The sequence below is a fragment of the Thermobia domestica genome, chromosome 17 (assembly GCF_964235325.1).
Source record: "Thermobia domestica chromosome 17, izTheDome1.hap1.1, whole genome shotgun sequence".
Lineage (NCBI taxonomy): Eukaryota > Metazoa > Arthropoda > Insecta > Zygentoma > Lepismatidae > Thermobia > Thermobia domestica.
The window spans coordinates 3545067-3560354 of NC_137470.1; the positions used below are offsets into that span (position 1 = coordinate 3545067).

General features: G+C 36.7%; 1 pseudogene; it reads left to right on the forward strand.

The window, feature by feature from the left end:
- The first annotated feature begins 14560 nt into the window (after positions 1-14560).
- Positions 14561-14905, forward strand: LOC145674625 (histone-lysine N-methyltransferase SETMAR pseudogene; annotated as a pseudogene).
- Positions 14906-15288: the final 383 nt, after the last annotated feature.

The following is a 15288-nucleotide window of genomic DNA, read 5'->3' on the forward strand; positions in this document are numbered from 1 at the left end:
CGCCATCTTGCGTACTCGTCTTAAAACTGATCAAGTTTTCCTCTTATATGTTACTTTTTTAGCTAACAGAATACATAAGCACAGAAAATAGTATCTCACGTAGTAGCTGCCGCATAACTCTATTTTATAGTGTAATACTTATAATATGTCCCATTTCTTTACGCGTTGGTTAAGGCAAATAACTAATGCTTATACTAACTTCCGGGTAGTGATCCACCTTAAACTCCGATTAGTTAGAATTTCACAAGCTGGTTTTAATATAAGTGTAAACTCTTTAGTCGGCAGAGTTCGTGGATCATGTGTCAGAGTTTATGACGATGTGTTTTCGTGGGACAGTGGGTCATGGTGGGTCGTGAGTGAGAGTGAATTACAATGGGTGGTGGGTAGCGGGTCAAGTTTTCATTGATCCACGACTCGGTTAACTGGTTTGGGTTCGGATTAAGCTTGAAACAGAATGTGTCCGTTTATTTCAGAAAACGAACCGTAATTTGGCTCAGTTTTGTTTGAGAACAGACAATATGTTGCAACTTTTCAGAATATCCATATATATATTGGACAAGTTTGAAACGGTATGTAATGGCTTCGTTTTAGGTTAAGCTATTTTGAGTCTGGTGTTTCACTTTTGAATGGAATTACGATTACCCATTCTTTGTCTCTATATATTTGTGGTGAAAACACGTTAGTGAAAATAAAAAGATAAATGTTTATCGGTTCGGATTGGTTGCTGTTAACAGCTTGAAAATGTAATCTTTGCGTTTAATATACGACGATTATGCCTGTTAGGCTGCGGAAATCTGTGATTAAACCAAGTGAATTATGATGTACGAATTGATGGAATGAGAAAGTGGACTGTCCCGAGAAAACCTACAAGCACCATATTGTGCGTCTGAAGCTTACTTGCCTTAAAATTGAACCAAGTACCCCACCCATCAGATAGTTTAGTAGACAGGGTCTCACTTTCGATTCACGGTGGGAGAGGCTTTGAAATATTAAATGTCCTTGATGTATATGTGTTCGTGTCCCTGTCGTTCAAGGTTATTGGAAATAACTGTAAAACTAGAATAACCGAAAATAATGGAGATAAATTATGGAGATAATTTCTTTGAATAATTAAAAAAGAGTGGTCTGAGGCTGCAGGGTAAGGATTCGAATTACTCTTAGGACCCCTTTCTACTTCATGTTCTTGCGTGTTTATAGATCTTTTTAATATAAAATTGAATTCTCTGGACTATAGTATTTTATCATAACCGAAACCAGTGTTTCATCGTTAATAAAATATTGGAATCCTAAACGTGTGCAATTTGCTACACAGACGAGAGTTCTTGACTCTTACTTACCAGCAGTCTTAGTTTAGTGGCTTTAGCATTCGTTTGGTAACTTAGGTGTTCGTAGATCGATTTCTTGTGAGGAAATAAAGAAAAAATATCATTTACAATGTTGGTATTTCTGACGTATATTAACATGAAAAATTTCTCTCGTTCTTACAAGTTAGAGTTGAAACGACTTCCTTCACGGGGGAAATACTGACAAGATGATGTCACATTCTACACTCTGGATTCTTACTCTCTGAACGCTTGGCGTGTTTAGCGAACAATTCATGAATACATATCGTATGAGTTATAAATTTGTCTGACATTGAACATCCGTAAAGTGTTGCACGCCGATTTCAACGAAATTTTGCAGGTAGATACTAGACACAAAATAAAGTAACCTATTTTTTCGTTTCTGCGGAAAACCGATTGGAATGGGCCTAAGCCCCTCCCGAAGTATTTTCAAAAACGTTGAAATCTGCAATAGAACATGAGCAATTTGCAGAAAAAATACCTATACACAAACTAGATAGAAAATTAAGGAATAAGGGATTTTTCTTTTGTATGAGGAAATGGTTGCAGTATGAGGAACGGCCTGTATTCAAATATCTCCAAAAATAATGACAAAGGCCAAAATCGAAAAAGGGCACAAACGATTCCAAGAAAATTACGCATGCAGGTACTAGACTTAAAATTAAGGAACACGTATAGTTTCGTTTCTGCAGAAAAACGGTATAAAGGGGCCTAAGCCAATCCCGGAATATAAAAAAAGAAAAGATTGAAATATCCAAAAGGACAGGAATAATTTGCAGAAAAAGGCGTATATACATACTATATATACAAGTAAAATATACGTATTTGTTATTTCTTGTGGAAAAACTGGTTCAAGGAGAGCCACACCCCCACCAAATTCATCCAAATAGTTTGCAAAGGTTACAATCAACAAATAATGACAAACAATTCGGATGAAAGTATAAAGGCATTTGTTAGACGTGCAATGAAGAAATACATATTGCAAGTACAATCCACCACTTTATAACACAGACCAACAATTTTTTTAAGCACAATATCTTACGCAACAAATATGCCACAATAATGATATTCCACAAAAAATGCTTTAACTAAAATTATCTTTTACACCAACCACAACGAATCACAGCAACCTGTCCACAACTATCACATGCCGGGATGTGGTTCATCGAAAAGGATAACTCTTTTGGGGTCTGAAATTGTGTCGGTTGTCTGTTGTATAGACAATGTGATACCACGCGTATTTGATGACATCTTTGTATCTTGGAGAGGAGAATTGATTATGTGTCAGAGATTGTAGTTTGAATATGTTATTCTGTAGATGCAAATTAATATCAGACTGTTGTAAGATAACAGTGTCCGAAAAGCGGCGCACAAATGTCTTCCACAAGCGAAAAACGTACACATCTAGTGGTTGCACTTCCAAGTTAAACCTTGAGGTATTGTTACTAGCACAGTATTTTTTTCTCTTCCGGTTCAATGGAGTATAGGGCATTTGCACAATGTCCACTCCAAGCGTCTAATAGAAGAACTGTTTGACGCTGTGTTGTAGGAAAATACACGTGCTTTAGCCAACGACGATAAAGTTCCTTTGTGAGTTTTATTGATTTTGAGGCGGCAAGATATACGTTATGGGGACGAAACACAGTGTTGTGCACGCGTGGGCCAAACTCACAAGTTGGCTCCTTCAGAACAATGAGTAATGGTGCTAGCAAAGCACCATCGGCAGAGATGGTCGGTTGTATTGTATAACTGTGTGTTGTCGCACTCACGGACTGGACAAGTGTTTCAACTATCTTCATTCTCTGAGCAGCAGCGGTTCGACCGCCATGCATTTTTAGTTGGAAACCATTTTGATCGGCGTTGTACACATTACCTCGGCCGAATTGGATAATATGGTGTTTTACATTGTCAATAAAGGCATTTACGGTTCTCAATATGTCGTCTTTAGCTTCAGACGTATGTGTCGTACATATAAATTTTGTCACCTTTCGCGATACGATTGTGTGTGTTGTTTTAAACTCCCACAGCCAGGTATTTGATGCCTTAAATGATGGAAGGTGAAGAACTGGCCTGCAGAGCCCATCGTCGTAGGTCAACATCGTGTACTGGAAAGTGTGCCTCACGAGCGTCATGGAATTGCCGAAGAACGTATTGAGATACCTGCGATATCTTATCTTTCCGTGTTCCTCCACCAATGACTTGCTTTTGTAGCTGCTGCCTTGAGGTTACCTTTCCAAATTTTGCTTCTACGGATCGAAGGGATAGCGGTCTTTTAATACCACTTATCCAGTAGTTCACTGCCTTTTGTTTGTATGCAAAGGTGATGTCTGCTTGACTATGTATGGTTGTACTGCCGTCGCACTCTTCTATGTCGTCATCCATAGGAGAATATTGGGCGGTATTATCTTCCTTGTCGTCCTTCTCAATTGCAAATGTTAATATTTCTTCTGTGTCCACCGTAACCATATCGTCCATCCAGTATTCCAGCAAGCATTGTAATATGCGTGCTGTATCCGTTTACTATGCTGTTATTTGCGACTCTGATCGATGTATCACTTCGAAAGCAACAAACAGTAATGCAGAATGTTAGCGGGATTCATGCTAGATTTCTCTTCTTTAACACGCTGATGGAACAACGAATTTATAGCATACCCATTTGAGTATCTGACGCAATGTACTTAACTTTTTCATTACTTATTATGTTTACAAGGTAGACATTGATATCTCATTTTGCACGTGTGGCTCATTATCTTGAAATGTTCTTTTATTGCATTAATGTTTCATTGTCACAAGTAAACAAGTTATTGCACAAGCCAAGGGCAAGATAAGTATAATTGCACACCGCGTTGTCATATGTTTTGCACACACAGATAAAATTACTATCGCTCGAACTTACCATATGCAGCGATGAGCATGACCACCTCGAAGACTTGCTACTGCAATATAACATTATACATATTTCATAATACAGTTTGATATATTCTGCTGACCAATTATGTGCACTCAACCTTTGAAACCGTTCTTCAGAATACATACCTCTCTCATTATTTGTTCAGTAAATGACACTTTAACAGCTTCCTGCCTGTGAGACTAACATGTAAGATATTTGTATGTAATTTCAGGAATTCTTTCTTTTACGTGTAATTTCACCATGAGTGAGATATACATTTCTCCACATTGGCCCGTAATAGAAAGATATACCGGCCCCAGAAATATATGTTGGGTATGTGAGATATATCTAGGAAATTTCTGCAAATTATTTGTGAGGTTTTGGAGATTTAGGCCTTTGTTGAAAATATTTCGAAAGGTACTTACTACCCTTCAAAGAGTTTTTCCACACAAAAGAAAAATAAGTATATCTTATTTTTGAGTCTATATCTGCATGCATAGTTTCCTCAGAATCGCTTTTACCCTTTTGTTGAATTTGGCCTTTGTCATTACTTTTGGAGATATATAAATGGGGGCCGTTGTTCCCACTGCAACAGTTTTTTCACACAAAATAAAGAATCCATAATCCTCAATCTTCTATCTAGTACGTGTATACGCCTTTTTCTGCAAATTGCTCACGTTCTTTTGCAGCTTTCAAGCTTTTTAAAAAAATTTTTCGGGAGGGGCTTTAGCCTATTCAAACCGTTTTTCCGCAGAAATGAAACAATACGTGTTCCTTACGTTTAAGTCTAGTAACTACATGCGCAATTTCCTTGGAATCGCTTGAGCCGTTTTTTTTTTTATTTTGGCCTTTGTCATTCTTTTGAATTGAGGCTGTTCCTTCCCCAAGAACCATTTCCTCACACAAAAGAAAATTGACGTATTCCTTAATTTTCTATCTAGTATATGTATACTTTTTTTCTGCAAATTATTCACGTTCTTTTCGAGATTTCAAGCTTTTTTGAAAACACTTCGGGAGGGGCATAGGACCCTCCACACCGTTTTTCCGCAGAAACGAAAAATATATATTTATTACTTTAAGTCTAGAATCTGCATGCATAGTTTCCTCGGGATCGCTTGTACCCTTTTGTCGAATTTGGCCTTTGTCATTATATTTAGATATATTTCAACGGGGGCCGTTATTCCTCCTGCAACCATTTATTGACACAAAATTAAAAAAAAACGTATTCCTTAATTTTCTATCTAGTATGTGTATACGCCTTTTTCTGCAAATTGTTCATGTTCTTTTGGAGATTTCAACTTTTTTATTTTGAAAATTCTTCAGGAGGGGCTTAGGCCCCTTCGAACAGCTTTTTCCGCAGAAACGAAAAAATACCGGTCACTTTGTTTTGTGTCTAGTATATACTTGCACAATTTCGTTGAAATTGGCGTGCAACACTTTATGGATGTTCCATGTGAGACCTTATTGTATCATTATGGAGTTGTTTCTAACAAGAGACATCACCCAATTGTCCGGCTCCGATTTCAATGAAATTTTTATTGCTGATAGAAGACATGTATTCATTACTTGTGATGACAGAAATTTTTGCCATGGAGCAAGTTTTCTATTTTTTAATATCTTTTAAAGGTTGTGATGTGGTTAATAGAGATTACTGCAGAAGTCCCTTACTACCCTTTGTAAACGGAGTGTTAATGAAAGAACAACCATGTAGATACGTACAGGGCCCTGGGGAAAGTCGTATGGTATGTATGATCTTGACGGCTGCTATCTTGAAATTCGCCATTTTGAATTAAGGTCAAGTTTTTTAAACGGGAATAGGGTAATATGATACATAATTTCGGGCTAGAATTTAATCAGGAAGACAATGGTCATGTTTGTTTTAAGATGCGACCATTTGGTGAAAAGTTACAAGCATATTAATTGTTTATACTTACTATGTGCGTAAGTCCCTTACCTCCGCTTCTGACCTGCGTATTAATGATAATAAGTGGATAAAGGTTTCGGTAATACATATTATGGCTAGAGGGAAGTGATACGATAAGGGTATCATTGACGGCAGCCATCTTGAAATCCGCCATTTTGAATTAAAGTGAAGTTTTGAAACTGAAGACCATAGCACGTGGCACAACATTTTAATAGTAAATTTTCCCCAAAAGCCAATGATATGCTTATTTTTGTTCTATAGTTAACCAATATGAATTTATGACTGTTCTAATATGCACGAAACGTCCATTATTCGATCTTTCAAACTGGCAATCGCAAATCTTCAAAATTCAGAAAGATTGCTGGATGCTTATCCCAACACTATTCATGAACTGACAAATCGCAACTCATAAAAAAGGAAATAAAATTAGAAAACATGAGCCATGGAAACAATTGCAAAGTGTCAGTTGGAATCCTAAAACATACGATGAAAATTAGGAGTGTTGCCAATTTGAAAGATCGAATTGGCAACACTCCTATTGACCAGCCCAACGTATTGCCCAGCCTAACCTAAACACAAGCCTCTTAGTAGCTAACGTAGTAATGTGGTTGAGAGGATTGAGGCATGTAATGATTGTATTTTTAATAACCATGAGTATGGGTTTCGAACACCTCCACCACCATTTTTTTTTACTTTTTGCAGCTACGTCGAAATGTTCAATTCTTTACTAATGGCAAATGGCGTTTACATTTAAAATAAGAGGAATTTTGGTGGCATTTGTTCGGATATTCTTCTCTTTCGAAATGAAGACAACAATAAAAGCAATACGCAAAGACAAAACGTATTATTAGTACAAAACATTACGAATAATATTTGCTAGGAAAGACTAAATAAGACCTCTTTTACCATCTCTCATGAGCTGTATGTATTATTAACAATAAGTGTCCTTGCAGGGGATTACAACCTGCGTCCTTTGCAACTTGTAAGCGAACACCTAAACCACTACACCAAGATCATGGCTTTGTGAACGTTTAGTTGTCGCAAATTTTTTCTACTTGTGGATTATGTTCCCACTTCGACAATTTTTACTCTTTCTTCTCCGTTCACCAGCTGTTTCTGGCTTTCTCTTTCGGTGTCGGCCTTTTCTTACACTATGCACTATTCGTATTTATAGCTTGTGCCCCTCTGCAATGTCTTATTCAGATTAGACTTTTCTTCTTGCCCCTCAGTAAACATTTCATTGATTTAATTCTCACTCTCTCCATGGATGGAGCGCAGGAATGACAGACAAAAAAAAAACTGTACATTTACTTTCCTGACAGATTGTACATTGGATCCCTGCTTCGATCGCAGCTTGTACTATGTGTGCTTTTTTGGTGGACACACACCCTGTTCGTGGGTTTTCCCGTTTCCTCGTACTTTCTTCATTCTCCATTGCTCATCATCACTGTCTCCCTTAACCTCGGTGTAATAATCATAGGACGTTGAAGTAGATATTTCTTTTAATTTCAAAACATTAATGGTGTTTTTTTTTCTTCCAAAACTAAAGAGAAATGTAGTATTAAACATCGACAATTCCGTACACTATAGGTGCCGACTACATGGGCATGGCCTTGGCTCTAACACTCGAGCATCAATTTGAAATGTTTAATATGTGCTCATAAAATTAATATCGAAATAATATTTTCATGACATTGGCAAGAACTTACTGCATGTGACCGCAAGTATGATTTCATAGGTGGATGCTTATACGTTGAATAATTGTTTATCAATATAACTTATAGCCTCCTTAGGTATACGGCATATCTATGATTGAACGATATAACATTATACAACAATAAATAATCCATATTCACAACTGAGAGTTATTTTGTACACTTATTTCAAATAACTTGAATTTTGATGCCGTTATTTTGTATTTATAATATAGGTCAAAAGTATTTATATGAGTTGAGTTTACACAAAAGACATAGACAGTTGAGCCGTTTTCAGTTTTCACTCAAATTATTCTAAAATACTGGGGCCGCGGTGGCTCAGTGGTAGAGGGTTCACCTCTGGTACTTGGGTTCCCGGGCTCGATCCAAGTCCCCGCTAAGTGAACTTTTTGGAGGACAAACACCGTGTGCGTGCGTTCCTCGGGATCCTTCCGTTTTCTGCCACTTTCTATCATTTTTATTCGTTTCTCATCATCAACGTCTCCTTTAGCCCAGCCGACATAAGCGTGGGAGGTAAAACTCACAAATTTCATTTCATTGCATATTCTAAAATATTAATAGTTTTAATTATTACATTTTTTTCTCTTTTTTTGTCAATATTGCAAAACATATCATCATCATCATCATAATCATAGCTATTCTTCCATTATTGGCAGGCCACTTGGTGCAGCTGAGAATCTTCGATGACTGTGGTCCTCAGCTAGTCTGATACCCTCTAGCACGTCCCTCATTATTCAGTTCCTCCTCACTCAATGTCCTCCTCCTAATTACATCTAAATTCTTCTTTTATCCCCGACTGCTACTATTTCTAACACCTTCTCATTCGTTTTCCGTTCAACCCAGCTGATTCAGTCCTTTTTTCTCCATGCCCATATTTCGAAAGTCTCTAATTGTTTCATCCTTTATGCTTAATGTCCTTGTTTCTGCCCCATACAGTACATATTAGAATCAGTAAAACAAAATGTCAATATTAAATTGGTAGTAGGTTCAATACAAATATGAGCTAATCGGGTTGGAAGGAAAAAAATCTGACGCTTTTAAAGTGTAAAAAGAATTTTGCAATTCATAGTATTTCGGTAATATGTGCCGTCTTGGTTTTCTTTCATGCGTCTCACTGTCAGGGGTAGCCTCCCCAGTTTGGGAACCAGAGGAGTATTGGTTATGTTAAAACATATAAAAAGTAACGAAATATTGTGATTTATCTTATAAGTAATGAAACGTGATCACCCATTGAAAAACAAAATAAAGGTAATCGCTTATGTTGTACAGTATCATCACACACGAAGGTAAAATATATTACATTTAGAAACATACGTTGTATTTTCCTCACTGTTGACGCGATGTAAAATTTATTATCCCTTATATCAAGAGTAAAATGTACGTAAGAAAAGCATAAGGTTTCTTAAAAGCAAGACTTGCAAGACTCTTGCAATCCAAACCAAAACTAAGACCAAGACTGGGTGTGCAAGACCAAGACCTAGGGTTCCAGTGCAAGATCAAGACCAAGACCGCATTGCAAGACCAAGACCAAGACTAGACCACCCGGGTCTTGGTCTTGATCCTGCATTTGCTCATCACTAGTCTTATGACAAAATAGTACTATTCCTGCAACTGTATCTTCTTGCAACATCCACACTATATAAGAAATAGTACCATACAGTATTGCAATTAATGCCACCCACGATTTTTATTATAGGGCCAACAATACCGTACAGTATACTTAATTTTAATAGCCAAGCATTGTTGCAAACACAATTCAAAATATTATACGTGGTTACACATAATATAGTATTAGCTACAACAACACATATCGTTCACATAGCCATACTAAAACAACATTATTTGCTGTCGCCCCTTGTCAGTCTGAAAGCTCAGATAACGCGCTAATAGATTGGGTAATTGGGGATGTTAGAACTGACAAGTTGCGCCCAGGATTTTGTAAAATTTGGTAGAGCGTAAAGTGCAGGATTTGACCTTGGTTCCATATAATTAAAATCAAACATATACAAAAGAAACAGATTGTGATGTCGAGGGGGTTCAAAAGGGTGAGAAAGGAGTATATTTTAGGACATGTTAATCTACTTGCACTTACTTGTAAATCTTGGTGTTGCCTTCTCTATGATCCTTCCATTGGGTTGATGTCCGTCCATCCTTTTCTCTGGTCAGCTGGTCGTCCGAGTAGTTGAGAGTTAAGAGTTTACGAAACCCAGGCAGGAAAACTAACGTTGCGAACACAAGAAATCTAATCAGAGTCGAAATTGCTCTTTAACGGATTGTTCATCGCAACTGATAGCCACAACCCTAGCTAAGGCAAAGTGCTCTCTAAGTTAGAGCAAGGTAAACTTCTCGTAACTCGGAATCGTGGTTCGTGCTCCTACATGTTGACTCATCTCTCATATGCTCCGGACTACCTCTTCCCAAAAGTCTCTCAATGGTTTTGTTCGATGTCTCTCCGGGTTAATATCCTGGGTCGTTGACTATTTCTTCAGTCTTGATGAAAAGTGCGTGTTCATGGATTAACCAAAGGTGGAGTGATGATAGGAATGCTCACAGGAAAACAGTCTGTCGTTCTTATTGATTAAGAAATTGCATGTGTTGAAGAAATTAACAAACAGAAAGAAAACTTCCTTGTAAGAAAAGTAAATGAACTTAGAAAAAAAAGGAAACTGATTCAACTTTAAATAAACGATAATGCTTCTTACTGCATAGAATTTTGAAATAAAATGTCCCCAAGTCCGAAATAAAATGATTCATTATGTGTCCAAATACACATATCTCCACAATATAATTTGGTTTACACAACAATAAGTATTGTTATCCCTATTGTTACAATATTTTATGATTGACCGACTATATTATGGTTTTCCCAACTAAATTGTTTCTTCAGTGAAAATGAATTAAGAGTAGCTAACGATAAAGTGTGCAATAACCATTTATAAGTTAACACATAGTCTCTATTAACAAACTCGCCCAAGATAATTGATCTAGCTCCCTATTGCGATAACAGCAATAATGATAATATTTTGAGAATTCGCTTTCCATGAAAAATTGCAATGTGGAATACGAGATGGAAAAATGGTAAAGTTACAAAACAATGGTTATATTAATTATTAGCCTCATTTTAAGTTACACTCATGTCCAAAATTATTGTCGCATATCTATAAGTGTCTTCTTGTAATGATATAATTTGATAATGATTTTGCAGTGTACTCTTAATACTGATACTTTGTGTATAATCGGGAAATGTATATTTGTGGTAAATTTCAAAGGAAAAATATATAAATACGAAAATTAGAATAAGTAAAACAAAATGTTGCTAAATTAACAAGAAAATTTTATTTCCACTTTACTGTTTTTATTTATTCCTCTTTTGACGTGAAATTTGCTACATACATGTTTTTGCCGATTATGCACATACAAACATTATAAGAAATACCGGGCGAATTCGTTATCAAATTATATTCCTACAACAACATATTTAAAGATATGGGACAATAATTTTGGACATGAGTGTACATAAAGTAGAGATAGATTAGTATTCTAAAACATTTTCTTCCATTTAATTCTGTTTCATTTTTACCAATACATTGTACATATTATACAATGATCCCTATATTAAATAGCTGATTGTAAGTTTGCATTTACTATCCAAGTGGACAATTATTCCTTGAGTACTTCTTTAATTGTAATGATTTCCCAAATTCATTGTTCGTAACGCAAAAAGGTACTTCGAGTAAGTGAGTAAGTGATTTTGGGTTTAACGTTCCGTTCAGCAGCGATGCTATATGAGACGTGGACATACTGATTAACGTGGAATCCGAACTACATGTGCTCGTGCCGGGAATCGAGCCCGGGTCTCCCACGTCAAATGCCCGTAAAAAAGTACTTTGGTTGAAACATATGTTGAAACATATTATGAATCTAATTTTAGTAAATGTTTTGCATAACGCAATTATGTGGTATATACTACTAAATAACCGCTTCAACAAATCGTCTCTCTCGACAAAAAAGGAAATATCTTATTTTCTTATCTTTTCCAGAAGACAAGTTTAAACCTTTTCTCATTATTTATTCTATCGTCTTTTTTCAAAATTTAGTTTGATTTTCTTCTTTCAGGTATATTACTTAGAGGATTGAATTGAATATTAACAGAACACGATAGAATAAATAATGAGATATGGTTTTTCCTTGTCTTCTGGAAAAGTTAAAAAAATGAGATACACCCCTATGTCTCTAGAGGGACAAAATAGATAAAGTCTTGTAAGTATAGTAAAATGAATCACGTGAACTATTTCCATGTTGAGATGTGGATAGAGAGCGTCAGCCCTCAAGTACCTCTTGAGATGTTAACGGATGGACTCTATATAAAACCTCCGTCGCCATAATCATTCTATTTAAATGTTGCGTGAAATTGAATTGAAACCTTCGCTTACATTTAAGAAATATGAGATATAATACCCCCTTAAAGTCACCGTTAACCATTCGGATGTTTTCAGATCTACTCTACTAACGAACTTGGGTTAGATAATTGTTGTCTGTATATAATGGGAGGTCCGGAAGTGGGGTCCCCCCTTTAGTTTCAACAGTATAGTGTTAGTTATTGTAGAATGTATGTACATAGTAACTGTGAGGTCTTAAGAGTTTTAACAGTCATAAATATCGGTATGAACACCATCCATATCGTAACACAGTTGAATTCTGCGCCAAGTTTTCGCAGATGTTTTGCGGAGAAACTACGGAGTCACGAGGGTGAGGGTGTGTACCACGGCTGCTCGTAATTCCTGCCTTGTGTGATATCGACTGATTTTCACTTGTTGCTTTATGAAACCCCAGAGAGCATTGTCTGGTGTCGTCAGATCGGGCTTCTTGGAAGCCAGGCAAAGAGAGCTGGTGAAGACGTACAAGGAAACGTCTGATTCAGGTAATTGCGTAAGTGAATCGCGAAGTGCGCTGATTACGACATGGGTGGTGATCATACCGATGTGTAAGACTCTTAAAACTTCAAGGTAACTGTGTACAGATATTCTACCATAACTAACACTATGCTGTTGAAACTAAAGGGCGAATACGCCCACTTCCGGACCACCCTGTACATAATACATATAAGCCTACATAATATATATACAATATGTAGCAAAACAAACAGTACTGAAATCACATCGTTGACAATTATTTACATATTTATTTTTTGCACAACATAATGAAATATAAAATATATCAAAGGGAGGTCCACTAAATATTACTCAACATATATTATAAATTTAAGAGGAATCGTGCCTCTACATCACGTGTTCAAAATATTGTCCATTACGTCACACATGTTCTTCATAGAGTTCCTGTGGATCGATTGACATGTTAATGAACATGTGTTGCTGTAACGAGCAAACGAAGGACCGAATCTTCTGTCTTAACTCATCTATAGTGGCAGCAGACGCTATCTGTTCGGAAAATTCCTTTCTTCAACATACCTCATATGTAGGCATCTGGAGCCGTGAGGTCTGGGAAGTAGGAAGGATATGGAAAATCCCTTCTAAGGGAAAACAAACTATGTTAGAACTCTTATGGGCACAAGGGCATGTGACTCACTTGCAGTGTGGGGAGTATTTTCATCTTTCTGTGTCAATTGTTGTAACTCCAGATTTATGTAAATACGTGCGGCAAAATCCTCGCAAACCATGCAAGAGTAAATGAATAACCAACCATCGGTTGATGTAGCGGTAAAGGTACACATGGATTTCAACACTGAACAATATGTTGCAGATGAAATCATCAACTTCATGTGCCACAATTATACTGCAGAATAATACAGTAGACGTGCGCGCTCATCTCCTGGTATGAAACGCTGCCTTATGTCGTGTGATTCTGAATAGCGCTGAACAACATACACATTCTCTGTTGTGAATAACATTATCTTCGCTCAAACTACACAATACGCTAGTCCACATATAAAACTGAACACAGATGTGGCTCTCAAATCTCATATCACATTTCACATTAGCGCACTCCGTACACGAATTTCAGCACTGTGTGTTTTGAAGCATACTGTATATATTAAACATGATCCGAAAGTTCGTTTATATGCACTCGGTCGAGATTATTACTTCATCCATTTCTTGTAAAAATAAATTCAAAAATTTGCTTACATCTCTTTGCTATGAACTCTAAAAAAAAAAAAAAAAAAAAAAAAAAAAAAAAAAAAAACTTCTTAAATCGTCGTTCTAAATTAATGTATTAATCGATTTTTTTCCTTCAACGAATTCCGTATAAGTAATTGGTTTGGCTCCATATTGCAAAAAAATACATTTTAAATTATCTAGCATGTTTGGGATATGCGCTAGAAGAAAGCACTACTAAAGTTATTGCAGTACGTTAGTTTATTAAATATATTACTCCGTTAACAAAATCGGTCGAAGTAATTGATCTAGGTATATGTTATATAAAAACGAACATTAAAAATCGTTTACATATATGAAAAAATTGAAACGAAATATTAGGTTGTAAAGAAAGTTATTGCGTTTCTTTTACTTCCATTTTCAGTGATGTATTTTCAACTCAAGTGTCGATATAATATTCTGCCCATATATATAAGTTTAAAGCACGTTTTTTGGTATATGTATTCGTTGTATTGGTTTTCTTTTGAAACACTTTTTTTTTTTTTTTTACTTTTTTTCTGGACTTCAAAGATAGCATGGACAAGAGGGGAATTCGCACGATTTTCTTGTTCCAGTTCAACTCAGGCGGAAAAGCTGCCCAGACAGATCGCGGTGTCAACGGTGCGTTTGGCTTAGGAACCACTATGGAAGGCAGGGCACAATGGTGTTTCAAGAAATTTCGCAGCGGTGACGAGAGCCTGGAAGATGACGAGCACAGTGATCGGACATCCACTGTTTGCAACGACCAACTGAGAGGCTTAGTCGAAGCCAATCTACTCACAACTCTTTCAGAGCTTGCTGAAGACCTGGGTGTAACACTTATGACAATTTTCAACCACCTGCAAGCGATTAGGAAGTCAACAAACACGATAAATGAGTGACGCACGAATTGACCGAAAATCATCGAAATCGTCGTTTTGATATGTCGTCTTCTCTTCTTCTGCGGAACAAGAAAGACCCGTTTCTCGACAGTTATAGATATGCGACAATAATTTTGCACATGAGGGTACATGCAATTGTGCCATGCATAACAACTTTTTTTGTATGGTTTCCATCTTTACGCCACCGTTTCATTACCCCTGCTATATAAACATACGGTGAATCCCGATATGGAGCATGGGGAATCTCTGGCGCAGTTATGTATCATGCCTTTAATAGATCAAGCAGATAAGTTATTTTGATGTATTTCTGAACCTTCTTCCTAGCTTCTAATATTATTCTGGTAGATAAGAGTGAAATTCCTTTCGCCCATGCTCGAGGCTGT